The sequence below is a fragment of the Globicephala melas genome, chromosome 10 (assembly GCF_963455315.2).
Source record: "Globicephala melas chromosome 10, mGloMel1.2, whole genome shotgun sequence".
Classification (NCBI taxonomy): domain Eukaryota; kingdom Metazoa; phylum Chordata; class Mammalia; order Artiodactyla; family Delphinidae; genus Globicephala; species Globicephala melas.
The window spans coordinates 22966641-22985540 of NC_083323.1; the positions used below are offsets into that span (position 1 = coordinate 22966641).

The following is an 18900-nucleotide window of genomic DNA, read 5'->3' on the forward strand; positions in this document are numbered from 1 at the left end:
TCTCAGGGTTCCTTCTTAGATTTTCTAAAGTGTTCCTTGGTGAGCTGATGGTTGTCTACATGTTTGCTGCTCAGATTAGCCAGTCTAGCCTAGACCAGTTAGGGAGAAGGACTGTCCCTTTTTATAGGAAGATGTGTTCCTGCTGCTTTATTGAAGGGCAAATAGAAGTTAGAGAGCAGTACTCTCTAGAAAAGAACCCAAGTTAGAAGAAGATGGCCTCCAAAGATATCTTCTGACAAAAACCAATATGGAAGACATTGCGATGGACTGAAAGAGCCCTTATGCACCAGCCGAGAAGCTGGCCCTTGACAAACATGACCATTTTAAACAGATTCATTTTCCAAGCCAATATATTGACTTTTTTTCTATTTCAACCTCTGTGATTTTCAACAGAGTATATTGTGAGGAATTTCATGGCAAGAGATTGTGATGTGGGAAGTCTTTACACAAGGTTCAAGGATTTGGTGATATTCTGTGGTCAGCAGGGTAAGATGCCACCTAATAACATTTGCCCTTGTACAATTCCCTCCCTTTTGAGTATGGGTGGAGGCTGTGACTATGATGAGATATTGCTCCTGTGATTATGTTGTGTTATGTGACAAAAAGAGCTTTGCAGATGTAATCAAGGTCACTAATCAGTTAAATTAATCAAGGGGGAGATTATTGGGTGGGCCTGATCTAATTTGGGGAGCTTTTAAATGAAGAGCCACGGGTAGCTTGTAGGAGATGAAAGTGGCCCCAGCCGGCAATCAGCAAATAAACAGGAGCCTCGGTCATACAACCACAAGGAACTGAATTCTTCCAACAGCCATGTGAGTTTGAGTGAGAACTCTGAGGTCCAGACAGGAACCCAGCCCAGGTGACACCTTGATTTTAGCCTTATGAGACCCTGAGCAGAGTACTCAGCTGAGCTACGCCAGGGCTTCTGAGCCACAGAAATGGGTGGGATAACAAATGGGTATTGTTTTAAGCTGCTAATTTTGTGGAAATTTGTTACATAGAAATATGAACCTAATAAGTATTCTAATAAACATTTGTATGTTTAATTGCTTATCTTAACTGAACCTTGCAACCTTCTTGAATTTTTCCATAACTATGAATCACAATGATAATACAAGAAGGCAGGCTAATGATCAAAACAATTCTGCAGCATTACCATGTGGGGACCACGCAGGTTGTCTCTCTCCTTAAATGATTTAAATGATATTGTTTTAAAAAGTCATTTAAAAGTGGGTAATTTGTTACTTCCTGCTCTAATTTTCCTTCATAATATACCAGCTTGTATTCATTTTCTCCAAATATTAGGAAATTTTTTAAAAAAATATCTGATTACCCAATCCTCTCCTACATTTTTTTCTTTGCAACACCACTGCCACCTTGGTCTAAGTCATTGTTTTCTTTTTTCAGGTCCCTCTGCTTCTTTTCTTTTTCCTCATGAGCCACACTCCACACAGTAGTCAAAGTGACCTTTAAAAAATGAAATTAGATGATCAGATGATGTTATTTCCCTGTTTTAAACCCATTACAGACTGAATGTCTATGTCTCCTCCAAATTCATATGCTGAAGCCCTAACCCCCCAAAGTGACTGTATTTGGAGATGGGGTCTTTGTGGAAATAATTAAGGTTAAATGGGGTCATAAGGGTGGGTTTCTGATCTGGTTATAAGGCTTAGTGTCCTTATAAGAAGAGGGATCAGAGAGCTTATTCTCTCTCTGCACAAATACCACAGAAAGGCCATGTGAGCACACAGTGAGAAGGCAGTGGTCTACGAGTCAGAGAGAGGGCCCTCGGCAGGAACCAAGCTGACTTGATCTTGGACTTCCAGCCTCCAGAACTGTGAGGAATAAATTTCTGGTGTTTAAGCCACTCAGGCTATGGTATTTTGTTATGGTGGCCCAAGCTGACTAATACAAAGCCCTATAGTGGCTTCCCATGGCCCCCAGAGTGAAATCGGGGCTCTTCGCCATGGGCCCCGTCTCTGGCCACATCACCTCCCTTTCTTATCTGCTTTGCTCACTGCAAACTGAACACTCTTCAGACATCCCACTCTTTCCCAGTGCAGTGTCTCTGCCTTCACTGGCCTCTTCTCAGAAAGTTTCGTCCTTTAGATCTTAGCTCAAATGTTAGTTCCTCAGAGTGGCTGTCCCTGTAACCCTCTCTTGGTAGAATTCTGCCTCCCCCATTGTCCTCCATCACTTAGAATTATATATTTATTTGATTGTGCACTTTCTGTCCTACTTGACTGTAAACTCCATGATGGTAGAGATACATGTCTTTTATACACTGTTGTATCCCCAGTGCCTACCCCAGTACCTGGTGCCTAGTAGGTACTCTGACTATTTACTGAATGAACAACAGGCTGATATCTGAGAGGTGTTGGTTTTGGTGTATTTCACATAGGCTAGGAAGCCAGAGTTCCACATCCTGGACCCAACTCTTCCCTTCACTTGCTGAGTGCCTTGAGGGTATCCTTTGCTGGTGACATATGTGTGCGTTTGCTGTAAGAGGGAAAGCAACATTAATCCAGCTTCCAGGAAGTTGACGATGAATGAAACGTGTGTTTCTTTCAGAATGAATGCTAGCTATCCCTTTTAAAGACAAAGATACCATGGTTGGTTTCAAATAAATAGTGATGTTTATGGTATAAAACCAGCTAGGTTACATTTACGGTGAGTAGTTTCTTACTCCATAATGATCACCTTGGAAATAATTCTAATAATGTGGTACAAAAAGATGTATTTTTTGTGGTACAGAAAAAATGAATGTTTTTCATTCATTCTAATTTCTCTTCAATTTCCCAAAGCTAGTTTTATGAGCCTGAATAATGCTGCTACCTTAAAAAAAAAAACAAACCAAAAAACCCCTTCATTTTTATGTTCCCTAATTAATGGTCTTTAGGGCTTTTAAAAGTCCTCCTGAAAATGGATTTCTCTTTGAAAGCACTAAAAAAAATAGATTGTATTAGGTTTTTCAGTATAAGTAAGTGGGGGGTGGGAAGTGAGGGGAGAAAAGAAATCCCAATTGTTATAGGATAAGATTTCCAAATTTGGGTGCATGGGGAATTGTGTTTTAAGTATTTCACTTAAGCCACTTAAAAGTTGAGTCTGGGTGCAGAAAAGATTGCTTTATTCATGGTAGCCCCACTAGAACAATGAGATGCAATAGCTATAATATAGCATGTGTTTTCTCTCTCTCTCCCGTAAATGAGGAGGGATATGTTGGCTTCCTCTTCTGTACCCTCTTTCCTTTAGGAAAGATACATTCTCTCCCCTAAATCACAGTTGATACCTGCCTCATATATTCTGTTCTCATTAGAAATTTCTCCCTGCAGAGAGGCAGAAGCATGTTTCCAGAGTGCTCAGCGAGGCTGAATCAGGGATTCCCCTTGAACCATATCATGCCCACTAACATAGGTAACTCACATATTCTCTTAGGGGTCCCGGAGAAATACTGCTGAGGATGTCCCACTCAGCTTTCAAAGCTCAGTTCAAATCTCACCTTTTCCATGGTTTTCTCTCCGGCACGTGTCCACCTGCATAAGTCATATTCAAATGCCTACAGGTGCCAAAGAGAAACATAATTTTGTGATTTGGGCAGATAAGAGACAATAGAGAATGGTGTGGCCTGTCTACAGAAAGTATTTGACTCACGTAACAATATTCAGTTATTTTCAAAACCTCGGATTGCTGGCTGGATTTGCCCCTCAATGATGGGTCATGATTTCTGTTCTACCGCAATTATTAGTCTTAGCTCGTTTCTCACTTTGTATAAATTCTGGCATCTTAAATTCTGGGGGCCTAGGCCTAAACAGTAGTTTTCTCAACTATACTGCAGTCTCTCCAGGGAAAGGGATTTTGCCGTACGTTTGTTGCGCTGATGGGGATTATTAGCCTATGGAGCTGCCCCAGTGCCCACCATAGTGCTCGCAGCAGATGCTCTTTGATTTTATGTTTATCGGTTGCTTGATTGACACATTGATGCCTGTGTGTGTGCTGCATTATGACTGCCCCCAGCTTGCTGCAGTGCATTTCCCCAAGCGTGTTCTGCTTAATGAAGGGCTGCTGCATGAGGAGTTCCATGGTCAAATACTTTGGGGAAAAGCTGAGTTTAGCAAGGTTAAAGTTTAATAGTTTCCTTTACTGCAGGATATTTTTTATAGCCTAAAAATGCTAATAAGCACCATGCTTTTTTTTTTTTTTTTTTTTTTTTTTTTTTGGCAGTACGCGGGCCTCTCACTGTTGTGGCCTCTCCCGTTGCGGAGCACAGGCTCTGGACGCCTGGGCTCAGCGGCCATGGCTCACGGGCCCAGCCGCTCCGCAGCATGTGGGATCTTTCCAGACCGGGGCACGAACCCATGTCCCCTGTATCGACAGGCAGACTCTCAACCACTGCGCCACCAGGGAAGCCCAGCATCATGAATTTTTAAAAGGGGTATGATTGAGATTGTGATTGGTGTTATCAACCCCATTCTAAAAACTACATTTCCCAGACTCCCTTGCAACTAAAATCTGGTTGAGAATTCAGTTCTGCCAATCACATGCATTCCTATGAAATTTGGGAAGTAAAAGTGAGATGCCGGCAATATTCCTGCTGTTGTTGAAGCTGGCAAGCAAGGTCATAGGGACATTATTATTTATAGGCAGTTTTGGCTTTGTCATGTGACAGTAGCAGCTTCCAGACTTCAGTATTGTGGAGACAGTGATGGGCTCTTGGGCTGAATAGCCTGGGGCAGCTCATGACTTCTGCTTCTCCAGCCCTTCCAAAAATTTTGTAATCACTGAATTTCTCATATTAAATTCCTTTTCTGCTTGAAACGCTTAGTGGTTTCTGTCTCCTGTACTGAACCTCAGCTGATACAAGGGATATAATGTGTGTGTGTGTGTGTGTTTGTGTCTTATTAGTTCAGAAATGCTTTTGTTTTCATGGCATAGCTCTCAAAACTATGGTCCTTCAGGAAAAAATTTGGGAAATTGTCTATGGAAGAAACACTGAAATTAATATCAGAAGGCCTATGTTAGAGTCATGACTTCATTATTTACTTGGTTGGGGAGGGGATATCCCCTCTGAGCCTTGAGTTCTTCTTCATTTGAAATATAAGAGCAATAATTCCTGCCCTGAAGACCTCACAGGATTGTCATGAGAATCAAATGAGATGATGAATGTGAAAGTGGTCTGGAAACTGTAAATTGTTATAGAAATTCAAAGCCTCATCATTAGTCATGCTGCCATCTACGGAAATGAATGTTAGATTCATGATGCAGGAACATCATCCTGATAAGGGTTACCTGCATAGTCTATGGTTCCTTGAAAACATTGGGGGTTTGGTAGATTAATCAGTTGGGAGCGAAAATACTACCAGCCTTGCTGAATAGACAATAAACCAAAGGGAACATTCCCCAGCTCCCAAGGTGGCCTCTTTAACAATGGTTGAACACAGACTTCTGTCTGTCCTCCCCATCTCTTCCAAATTAAAGCCTTTGGGGGGAAACATTCTTAACAGAATCCTTTACATCTTCAAAATAAACCAGAGGAAGTACAGCAAAATATTTTCTTCACTTGGCTTTCTTTTGGTAAGATGGGTCCTTTCATTAGCAGACTGAGTACGAACAGCCCTCACTGTCTACTCCAGGAATTTCCATAACATGGTTTTACAGAAATTTAACTTTGTAATTGTGTGGTTATATTACTGTAATAAAATGACGAATAATGTGACACATGAAGCAGTTTCCTATGTTGAGATGGAAGTCAAATTCTTAAAAGAATGGCTCATGTTCTCTATATGTGCTTTCCTACCTATTCTTTTTTTTTTTAAGTGAGATATTTACTTGGTTTATTTTTGTGGTTATATTTGTTTCTAAATTTTATTTTAAATCAGAATAAAGATTCTGATTTACATGCACATAAAGAAAAAAATGTGGATGGTACTTCTAGCTATGAGTTTAGAGGGATAGTCTTAAGTCCTTATGTCACTTGATCTTGCATACAATATTTTTGTGCCTCTTTTTCTTTCGAAGAAACCTCTCTTGTTTTGGCTGCTAGGACATCACTCACTCCTGTTTTTTTGCCTCTGAGCCCTCAGTGTTCTTCCTCCATACATCTGTTAGGTATTGCTCTTCCCAAGGGATCTTTTCCTGGTCCTCCTTATTTTTTTTATAGTTCGTGCAAGCATGGGACAGTCCAGTGGAGAGATGTCCAGGGACAGTTTTATATAGATAGAGGTCTGGGCTTGAGATAAAAGATTTGGGGTCTGTCAGCATATTAGGGGAGAGTGAAGACATAGGATTAGGGGAGATTATGTAAGAGTAAGAACCAACCCAGGAAAATCATATTTAAAAGACACATGGAGGAAAGGGTGCTGTGAGGGAGACTGAAAGGGAGCACCCAAAGAAGTAGACAGAAAATTAGAAGAGGTTGGTGAAATGGAAATCGAGGAAGGAGAGTTTCCAGAAGAGAGAATGTTATAGACACATTAAATAAAGTAAGGATGGGAAAGGATCTGTTGGACTTGGAAAAAGCTCATTAGTGAGGGCAATTTCTATGTGTTAGAGACAGAAACCAGGTTTTCATGAGCTTTGTGTGAGTGGGGGCAGGGCTGAGAAAGTAGAAACAGCTAGTGTAGACTGCCTTATCTAAAACTGTGGCTGTGAAGAAAGGGAGAAATTGGGTGGTAGAAAGAAAAACATACTGTATTTGAGATGCGAAAGGCCTCCTTTATCAAGTTCTTTAGGCAAAGTGAAAGGTAAAAAGCTGTTAATTTTATATATCACCCAGTTTGCAGCTAGTCAATAGAAACAGACAAGAAAGCACAGAGAGCCATATTAAGGAAAGCAGAGTATGTGAGATTCCAAATTTTCTCGTGTTGTGGGTTCATTTCTATTCTTTAAGTTTAATATATGTCCGGTGTTTCATTTCATTTCTTCACAGCATATCATAATTTAATTTTTTCCTTGATGTAGGTATAAATGGAGATGCTAAGGCATATTTATGTATACAGGGTCATTTCTAGGTACATGCACTAAATATTAATATTTCAATATTCTCTTCCCAGCTCATAAGCCAAGCAAGAAATGCATTTTTCATAGCAATGAATGTTTTTTCTGAAGCACAAGACTATTTGAGTGGGCTCTCTGTGCTCAGAGAAAACAGCATTATTTTTATTATTACATTTTCTTGTAGAAGAAACATTATTTAGAAAACATGGTTAGCACAGGGGCTGGGTTCTGTATTCTATTTTTGTTCTATCCAGAGACATGATACCCAAATGCAACTGATCCAGAAGCAACAAATACTAATTGAACCTCTATATTGGTGGATTTAATTTGTTTTGGTCATATTGTATTCCCCATTCTCACAACAGCATTCTCGGTTCCTCTGGGACATCATCCTTCTCTCCTTCAGTGTTTGTAAGTCAGTTGGGGCTGACTTTATCTCTGGCTGCAAAGCAAGGCATATGACCCAAGCCAGGCAAATCAGAGCAGTGAATTGTCTTGTCCCTAATGATTGGTTTAGAAGTAGCCCCATGGCCCAATCCAGGCCAACGAGGGCACTGTTAAGGGTTTGGGTAGAATTATGGTGAAAAAGCTCTGTAACTGGGAAGAATTGAGTCTAGAGCTGCCAGCTGCCATTTTGTTCCCTCAAGGAAAGCACCAACCTGAGGATAAAGTTAGCACAAATGAGAGCATAGCCAAGAGATAGAGAGAGCTGGGTTCCTGGTGACAACAGTTGAGTTCTTGCCTCTAGACACACCTAAAGCCCCAGCAAACCAATAAATAACCTTTGGAGTTACATTTCTGTCCCTGCAGTTGCAAGAGCTCAGACAAATATTCTCACTTGGTGCCACGTTTATATGTGTGACCTTATGCAGTCCCAAACCTGCTGGGTAAGGGTTATTAACTTCATTTTATAGATAAAGGTCACAAAACTGCTAAATGACAGAGTCAGGAGTGAAAAGTCTTAAGTCTTGTGCTTGGTCTGTTACACCATAGCTCTTTCCCACAACGTCTCTCTTTAAGGTTTTTCAAAAGGAATTTACAGTGATTAATGCTATAGCCTGACTTTGCCCTACTGAACATAGATTAAGGTAATGGGAGCACTCTCTGATTTAACACTTAATTCTGCCCTCAGGTCTAAATTTAGTTTATTTGCACTTCCTATGTCCTTTATTTCTTCTTCTTCTTGTCCATATATTAGTAACTTTTTTCTAGACCCCCATTAGAGTTAATAGACCCATGAGACATTTATTAATATTTAAATTATCATTTAAAACATTTATGCCTCAGCCTGACACTGCATATTGATTTAAATCTAAGTCATGCAGATGGTGACTCTTAACACCTAGCACATAATAGGTGCTCAATAAACGTTTGTTGAATGATTGCTTGAGCACCCATAGTATCCACCAAGACCATTTACCTATTGCCTTCATGAATGATTCTTTTGCCATTTTACCTGAGGCAGTCTCTCCTCCACTTGTGCTGTTATTCATACCTTGTTTTTCTTTTGGGAGTCAAACAATGAGAGTGACCGTGTATACAAAATCCATGCAACTTGATTTCAGAGAACCTGGGTTCAAGATTCCTATTTGTTATTTAGTAGCTTTTTGACCTTAACCAAGTTATTCACTTTTCTGAGGCTTGTTTTCTTCAAATAGATTGTTTAGAGGATTAAAAGAAATATGATTATGAAGCCTCCATTCAAATATTAATTATTATTGGCACATTGTACATCCTAGTGGGAAACAAGAGAGAAAGGAAAAGAACTTGCTTTCTCCCAGCAGGAAATCAAGCAGAATCAGTGTATTAGGACAGCTGAGAAGTATAAGGAAAACAGAAGGAACACAGGGAAGTTTTGGTTCGACCCTCTGGCACTTTCACATCCCCTTCACCTTGTTTACTTTTCTCCATAGCACTCAGCACCTTCTAACGTACTTAATTTGCATACACATTATGTTAATTATCTATTTTGCCCCACTTGAATTTAAGCTCCATGGGGCCAAGGAATAATTGGGCACTAACACCGTTTGTCACGTGAATAAAAAATTTGAGAAGTTTATAGGGAAAAAGTCAGGTTTAGGAGACTGAAGTAGGGAGAGGAGCAAGAATCGAGGGTATTACTGAGAAGGAAGATAAGGACCACATAAAGAGACTATCTTTGAAAATATCCAGGGTCTGGAGTGGGGAACAACCTTCCCATATTTATTTTCCAAATAAACATATTTTTTGCCCTCAACAAACCTTATTATAAAAGCCACATTAAATAACCTTTACAGTTCAACATTCCTCCCAAGTAACAATGCATTCCCAGCACAAAAGGATGGAAATCTAATCACTATAATATTCCAAGCATTGGGACACCTCAAATCTTGTGCCTCTTCTATTGTGCTCTACACTCCCTTCACATTGAGCACACCGTGACACCCCTCTCATGACATCTTATCATGTTTTTCTTTCTTTCTTTTTAAAACCGTAAGACACAATAGAGTACAAGGTTAGCAATTTAAGTAGGTTTTTGCTGGCAAGTAAACAGATATTTCAAGTTCATAACAGATGCACAAGTCCACTTTGGGAGAGGTGCGTTATGGGCTCAGGCGCATCCTGAGAGCTCTTATGATCACATTTCTTCATCTGTTCCTGTGGTGTACACCTGTACAAATTTGGCATGGACCTGGGTATGGTGTGGGAGAGTCTCAGTTTCCGTGCAAACTTCTGATCTTTGTTCAGTTCTCTGAGTGTTGCAGCTTGTTTTCCTCTCAACCCATGAAAAGATAGGATTCTTAGCGTATCTGGAAGCTGCCTTTGCCCTTTGGTGAAAAGTATTAAATACAGACACTAAGAAATCAACATGGATCAAAGAGCATAGATTTAATTTGCAAGTACTTTAAAGTAGGCAGCAAAAAGATAGACAAAGGTCTTCAGAGTTTTGTGTTAAAACAGAACAAGAGAGAGATTTCACAGGCGGGATAATCTGAGGGAGAGGATTGTCTTGTATATATTATATAAGTCTCTCTTCAGGAGGAGTGTATTAAGATGTTTTGACTTGCAGGTCTCTCAGAACTTCAATACTGGATTTTTCTATAAATACATATTTAAAAAATATCTGATACCAAGTATATGGAAGAGGGAAAAAAATACTGAAAACCAAAGACTATTTCAAGGCTAAAGACTATTTCTTGACTTTTCAAAATGTTTAGCAGAAGGTTAATTAGCATAGAAAATGTTGAAAGACTTGAGTTTTCATTCTTGTTTTTTAGCGTATACATTGTGCTCTTCTGTTATATGTGAGATTGCAGAGTATTGTGCTTTATAGACCTAAAATCGAGACTTTAAAGATACGTATGATCAGACTTCAGTTTCGGCCTTTGCTGTAAGAATAAGGAATGTGGGGTCCCAGAGCAGCGCTTCCTTCCCTTCCTGGAAAGACAAGCAGGGTTTTCCAGTGGACAGCCCTGAGAGTACAACCCGAGTAGCTCCCCTTCGGTGCTGCAAAGGTTTGACTCAGCAGGCCTGGAATGTTCAAACCCTGCACATTCCAAAGAAAAGTCAAGGCCCTTGACTGGGTCCTGAGAGACAACCTCTGAGACCTTGGAATAGGATACCTGACAAGAGTGTCATTGTTTACCTGTGGCCTTGAACCATACCAGATGGTTTATACTCATGTTGTGATTTATGGTGGGGGTCTGGGACCACATGGTATCAGTTTGACCTCTGGAACTCCTGGAGGCTAAGAAACAAAGGTCAGCCACAAGGGTGATCCATGCCTACGTGGCTGACCCCCAATAACACCTTGAACAGTAAGGCTTCCCTGGTTGGCGATACTCTATATGTGTTGTCACACATTGTTTCTGGGAGAATTAAGTGCTCTCCATATAACTCCACTGGAAAAAGATAGCTGGAAGTTTGTGCCTTGTCCCTCTGCTGATTTAAATCTGTATCCTTTCTCTGTAGTTAACCATGACCGTGAATATAACAGCTTTTCTGAGTTTTGTGAGTCCTTCTAGGCATCAGTGAACCTGAGGGTGGAGTGGGGGACCTTCAAGAGCACCCTTCGTCCAGTGGGAGGAGCTGTCCTTGCACTCACCTTTGCAGCCTGTGTTCCTAACTCCTATAAACACCTCGCACCTACATGCAGACTATTTGGCAACCAAACTTGGGCTGTTTTGCCCTGCTTACAAGACCTTCTCATACTAGACCTTTTAAAAGGAGGAAAACAGAAGCCTAAAGCCCCTTTTGTGAATGTAACTGACTTACAGACCAAGCTGGCCTATCTGCAGAATGCTGAAAGATTGGGAGAGAATTGCTGACTTTTATTCTTCAGTGGTCTCTTGCTATGATGCTTCACGCAGCCTCTTGAAGATGGCAGCTTTCAAAAAGTCATTAATCTACCACCAGGAGGACAAATGTGTATATCTCTTTGTGACCTAGGTATCATGTTTCTGTAGGGAGGTGTCAATCAATATCATACTCATTAAAATCACCCTCAAAACAAATGTCGACTTTCTTCACCATTGTCTCCACAATCTTGCATTAGACCTAGACTCTGATGCCACGGAATTTAATATATCTGCCCTTCTTCTTTTGGAGAGGAAGGATAGATACAATAAAAACAAAGAGCAAGGCTGACAAAATTTCACAGGTGACACTAATGGATAGCCAGCACTGAGAACCATATTTTCAATCTAGGCTGATAGTTCTGAAGTATGGTGGACTGGTAGGATATTGAGGTGGACCCATCTAACTGGAGTAGAGAAGCTTGGAGAGGAGTGGGGCAGGCCTAGGAAGGCCATAAAGGCCAAGCAAATGTGTCTGATCTTCATACGTAGTTCAGGGGGCTTTCAGTGGTCTCAGGATTCTGCCTTCAACTCAAGTCTTTATTCCAGGTGCAAATGCATAATGGACTATCTTCCTTGCCAGTTCTGCATTGTCTTCTCCCTCTCATTCAACCTACAACTCTCTGTTCCTTCAAACTGAGCTTAAATTCAGCCCCATCCAGGAGCATGACTGGCCTGGCTATAGACTTGGTTATTTCAAAGACTTCTTAGTCATTCTGCGCTCTCTTCACTCCAGAGTTGACTTGAATTTTTGTAGTAGATACACTCCTGAAGCTGATCTGCGCAGTCGGTTTTGGTATAATGACCCTCTACTTTTCCATACGCTGTCAACATAAAACTGCACATATGTTTCACTGGAAAACTTTTTAGCAACCAAATCCAATCAAATCACATTTATAAACTCAGCTTTTGGAAATCATATCTAAAATTTATTTGAGTCAAGTTTTTCCTGATGAAATAATAATACAAAAATAAGTCAATATAAATGCAAAACAGCTGTTATTTTTTAAATTACAGTAACTTAAAGTTTTAAAGAAAAAATTTACAGCAGTAGCTTATCTGAACAGAACTCATTGATATTAAAAAAAAAAGTCCCAAATGGTTTACAAAAACTGTAGGTGAAATGCATGTCCCTCTGGATGCACAGATTTTTTTTTTCTTGTGAAGAATTTTGTAGGCATGGCTGGTTTTTAAAAATGAACAGGGGATGTAGGCTGAGGGAAGAGGCAGCACTAGAGTGAAAGCAAGACAAAGATTTAAAACATATCAGTAAATGAACAATTGGTACCCCCCGTGTTTCCACATTTTCTTCTCTGCTTTATCCTCATATTTTTACACAATTAATAAGGGGAAGAACTGGGATTCCAGCAGTTCTAGCTCCACATTTGTGGCTCTTTCCAATTTATCACAACTGTCCTCAGCAGTGCTCATTAATCTTTGAAAATTCTCTTCTTTATATGGTAGACTACTAGATCTCAGTACTATTGCAGGTACTTCTAAATCAACCTGACAAAAACAGAGCTCATCCTTGTCCCCAAACTTGCTTCTCTTTTATGACCTGTTACTAGCACTGTCATCAGCTCATATCCATCGTATATACTTCAGTGCACATTTGAGTCTTCTCTCTTGCCCAGCTCCTATATCCATTCATTCTCGTAGATTCTCCTCTCACGATGCCTCTCAATCTCTACCCTTCTTGTCTTCTCTGCTGCTGCCACCTTGGCTCAAGTACTTATTTTATTGATATTTATTTTTTGTTTGTGCCCCTGCAGCAGCTCCTAATTGGTTCCCTAGCTTCCAGTTCCTCTCTTTCTTCCAGTCTCTTCTTTGCAGGGGAGAAACTGTATGTCTGTTCCTCTTATACCTGGAATACGCTTTCCCTGTCAAACTGACACTAGGCTTGTTCATGTGACTTGCTCTGGCTAATGAAACAGTAACAACTTGACTCAAGCAGAGGCTTAAAAAAGCTTTTTTTTCTCCCCTTTGATCCTCTTCATTTTTTTCTCTGAGGACATGTACAGGGAGTTCCATTGGAAATGAGACACGTGAAACAGAGCCAAGTCATGACCCATGCAGATGCATAATTGAGCCAAGCTGAGATCAGCAGAATCATTCAACTGACCCTTAGACTTGTGAGAAATTATTAATGGTTGGTGTTTGTAGTCCGAGTTTGGGGTGCTTTGTTATGCAGCAATAGCTACCTCCACTATGCCTCTTTCTGAACTACTCCCATAGCACTTTGTACATACTGTTATAGCATTCATTATGTCTGATTCTTCTACTGGACTGGGTCCTTTTAAGTCAAGGGCTGTATTTTTTATATCCCTAGTATCTAGCACATAACCTAGCACACAGTATGTTCTCAAGAAATATTTATTAACCTAAGGAATGTAAATGTACATCAACTCACCTGTCCCTAATCTATTACAAAACAATTGAGTCAAATGTGTTTTCATGGCCATTCAGATTTAGCAAGAGCTTCTGTTTCAGTCTAGTCTGGCTTAATTGTGAAAGAAAAGTGTTTTTAGTCTTTAAAGTTTTTTCCTTTCAAGCCTTATATTTGGAGATTAAGTACGTTTTCTCCAAGAGAAGGAGCAGTCAGTCACCTCAGCTCCAGTTTATGGTTTGAGACTTCCCAAGGGGAGGACATGTGCTGGATCTTGGATATGGCGAAGATGCCTCCCAGGGTAGGGAAAGTATTGGGATTTAGAGAAAAGGAGGGAGATGAGAGCATGTGAGTGATTTCTACAAAGCCTTCCTTTTCCCTTTACTGTAGACAATGGTAAAATATGTATGGCCTTTTAATTGAACCATCTTTTCCCTCTTGAAAAACCCAAGTCAACTTTCACAGAGAAAACTCAACAGGCAACACTAGTTTCCACGCAGAGAGGTAAAAACGACTATATATATTTTTGAATCTTTTTCAGCATGTCTGCGCATATATTTGACAGTCTATCAATCTTCTATGAAGAGACTTTAGATAACACAGTGAATTTGTTTTTCTGATTTATAAAATATTTAGGCTGTAAAATATTTAAGTTATACTTGTACCTTAAATACCAGTCATTGATTTACAGGTGTATTTTATGGTTATTTTGATTTCCTAACCAGTGGCAAGTATGTTTTTGTGTGTGTGTGTGTGTGTGTGTGTGTGTGTATGTGTGCGTGTGTGTGTATATATATGAATATATATGTGCTATATGTGTATATCCATATTCACATATATAATATGCACATTATGTATTCACTATTCATATATATAATACACTATGTAATTTTAGGGTCCATTGTCTCAGCCTCTACCCCCTCCTCCCAAGCCCACAGCCTGCCTAGTAGAGTGTTGTATTCACGCAGACATTTAGTAGATTCACTTACCATTTCTCAGCCAACCCCACCTTCTGCCCCTTTGAAGTTTCTGAAACAATAGACATTCCTATCTTCAATCTTCTTGGTACCAGAATTGGCACAATATTTGCTACACACTTGCACACTGACTAATGGCATCATCTAGGGAAGAACAAGTAGCAGATTCATGCACTTCATTTCTTTTCAGGCTTTATTGCCAAGGCTAATTGCTTATTTAAGTAAATGCACCTGACTTGAATAGCAATTCAGGATGTTTGGGGATAGTTTGAGTATTGAATTTCACAGGCAGTACCAAGACTAAGAAAATCCAGGTTAATGTCCTGAAAACTTTTAATCAATACAGAGGCCTTTCCTTGCAGAAAGAAATTCGCCTTGGCAATAGACAGACATAATCAAGTGCCCACAGAGGTCAGACAGGTAACAGAAATAAGATAAGAAGGTGGGCATTGTGGTGACTTGGGGCTGGCCCAGTGGCCCCTCCTGACTCTGCTGTGATGTGGGAAGGCAGGTCCAGGGTGGCCAGATCATCCAATTTTTAAAGCCAAACTGGAAATTCAAATTTTATTTAAATGTGAAATTTGAGCTTCAATTGTTGACAACTAGTTCAAGAATATGAATTATCCTCATGGCTATCAGTTTGCTTCCTTTAAGCTTAAGAGAAACAGTTAATGGATTTTCCAATTCTTTTTTTTACTGTAGGAATTAGCCATTATTCTGTTTTGACCTGTGACAACTGTGTCACAGGGTAAAATGGGAAATTACTTGGAGGGCATCTGAAGCTATGTTTTAAGCAAGTGCCATTTATTTTTGAGCAGAAAATCTGTTTGTATGAATATCTTTGAATATATTTGTTTCCTGTAAACGTAGTGCTTCCTGTAAAATTGCTGCAACTTGTGTTGGAAATGCCTGGGAAAATATCACCTTTTGCGAGTGGGGGCTAACCAGCTAGTGACATAGGGACTCCTCTGACTCAGCAAGACCCCCCTCACATGGACGGTTAAGGCCCAGGTAAAACAAGGCCACAGCTCAGTGGCTTAAGGGGACCTTGGGGAGCTGTAGCAAGGGACAGCTGGGAGAACTCACAATGTACCCCAAAGAAAATACCTACCAATATCCTTTATGGTAGTGTGTCTACAGATAGTTACAGTCAAGGCGAGTTTTGCGGTATAAATTTGCACAGAGTTGGTCTTTACCTGGTTCACACTGATACAATTGATCAGTTGGTAAATATGATCCTGTGTCCCTGGAGTGTCCCTTGTTACCCTGGCCACCCTGATCCTTCTTCTGGACCCCTCAGACCTCCTCCAGCATCTAGGCACTAACAGGTTAATGCCTGTCCCTGTATTGCAAAGGGCAGAGTCTGTTCTCTTTGCCAGTTTGTCCAAGCCATACCAATTTTTAAATATCTAATTATTATTTTGGAACACGTGAACCAGAAATGCCAGGACTCCATGAACAGCAGTGTGGTTCAGATATTACAGTGTTTTTCCCTTACTGCTTTCCTTTTGGTAGCCATGGGCTATAGGGAAGCCTGAGACGAGTGTGAACAAAACAGCTCAAGAAACACAACATATATTTTCCTAAAAGCCAGAGGTCCTTTGTTCCAGTCCCAGTATAACCAATATATGGTAGATGCCCTAAGGCATATTTCAAAGGTTTCATCTCACATTTTTCTGTTATTGGAAAATTTTGACTGGCTAATTTTAAAACACGGATTTTTCCCCCTTGCAAATATGCAGGCTCTGCACACACACCCAGAGGTAGCTGTGAAACAGTTGGAGAATTCCCTGTATTCAGTGACCTCAAAGTCACACTTCAAGCTGTGCCGTGGTCTCTTGCTAGTACAATAAAACATATATGAGTCGTGACTGGCTGCAGAATTAGGAGCAGGTATTTAGTGTTTTGATAATCTGGCATCATTAATTTTGGTGGTTGCTATACATGTTTCTATTTTTGTCTCCAGTTAGAACCGTCAAGAAAGGAGCCAACCAGATTTCTGCAGACGCTTTTGTAAAACTCTCATTTGCAAAATCACATGTCCAAGACAGTGATCACACTTTCACAGTGATGCATGCCTATCACGTGCTTTCCCATAAATGACCACCCAAGAGCCTGAGCAGAGAGCAAGAAGGAAGCAGGAAGTGGGAGAGAAAGTAATGAGGCGACAGAGCTTGGCTTTCACAAACAAGCCTTTTCTCTGATTGCTCCCTCCTGTTGCAGCCACCACGGCAGCAGCAGCAGCCTCTGACCTTAGCCGCTGTGGTCTACCTGGGTAACAAGGAGCCACACACATCAGCAGAGAGAGGAGCAGGACCTGCATGGACATAAACATCAAAATCACATATTGTTGTCTGAAGATTGTTAGGGGTGGAATTGTGGCTTCCAAGTTCATATATTGAAATCCTAACCTTCAGTAACTGAGAATGAAACCTTATTTGGAAATAGGGTGATTGCAGATGTCATTAGCTAAGTAATGATGAGATCATACTGTAGTGGGGTGGGCCTTAGATCCAGCATGACTGGTGTCCTTATTTGGACACAATAATTTGGAAATTTGGACACAGACACACAAGGGGAGCACGCTGTGTGAAGACAGAGGCAGAGATTGGAGTGATGCATCCACAGCCCCAGGAACACCAGGGATTGCAGCCAGCCACCAGAATCTAAGAGGAGGCAAGGAAGGATTCTCTCCTGCAGGTTTCAGAGGGAGCACGGCCCTGCCGATACCTTGATTTCAGACTTCTAGCCTCCAGAACCATGAGATAATAATTTCTGTTGTTTTAAGCCTCTCACTTTGTTTTGGCAGCCCTGACACTGATACAGAGACCACATCTCAACTGCTGTGGCATGAAGTTTTGAATGTAAGGGTGTGTTACATCTTAGATAGCCCCAAATATCTGAATTTAGGAGCATAAAATCTGTTGGCTCGCTCTGATGTTATATTTTCCTACCTATAGAACTTAACATCAGAGGGATATAAAAGTTCAGAGATTGAGAGCACTAACTTTGGGGTCATGCTTGGGCTCAGTCACTTAGGGGCTGTGTGATCTTGGGACCATTACTCAATCTCTTTACTTTTCAGGTTCCTCATCTATAAAATGGGGATAATAATAGTACTCATGGAAATGGGAATAATAATACTTCATCATGGAAGTAGACACGATTCATAAAGATCAAGTGAGGTAAAGCATTAACCGATATTCATTCAACAACTATTTATTGAATCATGGTATGTGCAGCATTTACAGTCAAGTAGGGAAAAATAAACAAGAAAAAAGACAAAGAAAATAATTATAAACTCTGACAAAGATTGGGAAAGAGACCAATAGGGTCTTCAAAGAGAGTAGAAATGGGGGGGGACCCACTTCAGATAAGAATTTCAAAGACTGCTTCTATGAAGAAGTGAAATTTGACCTGACACAAAATATGAACAAAAGGTGTTAGCTGGGTGAGGAGTTGGGGAAAGAGATCATACAGGAATCAGCCTGTGCAAAGGCCCTGAGGTAGAAAGATCACGGCATGTTCAAAAACTGTTTGTTATGGTATAGGGTGGACAGCTGTAGTAGTTTTCTATCATTGCCATAACAAATGACCACAAACTTAGGGGCCTAAAACAACATCCATTTATTATCTAACAGCTTCTGTGGGTCAGAAGTCTGGGTACAGCTGAGTTCTCTGCTTGGGGTCTCCCAAGGCTGAAATCAAGCTGTCAGTCAGGATGCAGTTCTCATCTGGGGCTCGGGGGGCTTCACTGGTGGTTGGCAGAATTCATTTCTTTTTCACACTATCCATGTGGCTCCTTCCATCCTCGAGCCAACAACAGCAGGTTAAGTCCTTCTCAGATTTCACTTGTGTACCTTGCCTGTCTTTGCTTTTAAGGGTGCATGCGATTTTATTGGACCCACCTGGATAATCTGTGATACTCTATTTTAAAGTCAATTGATTAGTTGCTTAAACATATTTACTGTAACATATTCATGGGAGTGATATCTCATCAGATTCACAGTCTCGAATTGGGGATTGGGGCGTGGAATCTTCCTGATAGCCGTAATTCTGCCTACCACAAGGTATGATGACTATGGAGAGGAATCTAATGATGTAGGGATTTATGGTCATGATGAAGATTTTGGAATTTAATTTAATGGCAATAATTATAGTGATAACTATTATCATGTAACTACTATATATAGTATCTATTTATTAGCAC

The 18900-nt window shown here is 40.4% G+C and overlaps 1 long non-coding RNA gene across 1 annotated transcript in view; it reads left to right on the forward strand.

The window, feature by feature from the left end:
- LOC115852986 (uncharacterized) overlaps positions 1–18900 on the forward strand; it is a 394615-nt gene that overhangs the window by 309791 nt on the left and 65924 nt on the right. The window lies entirely within an intron of this gene.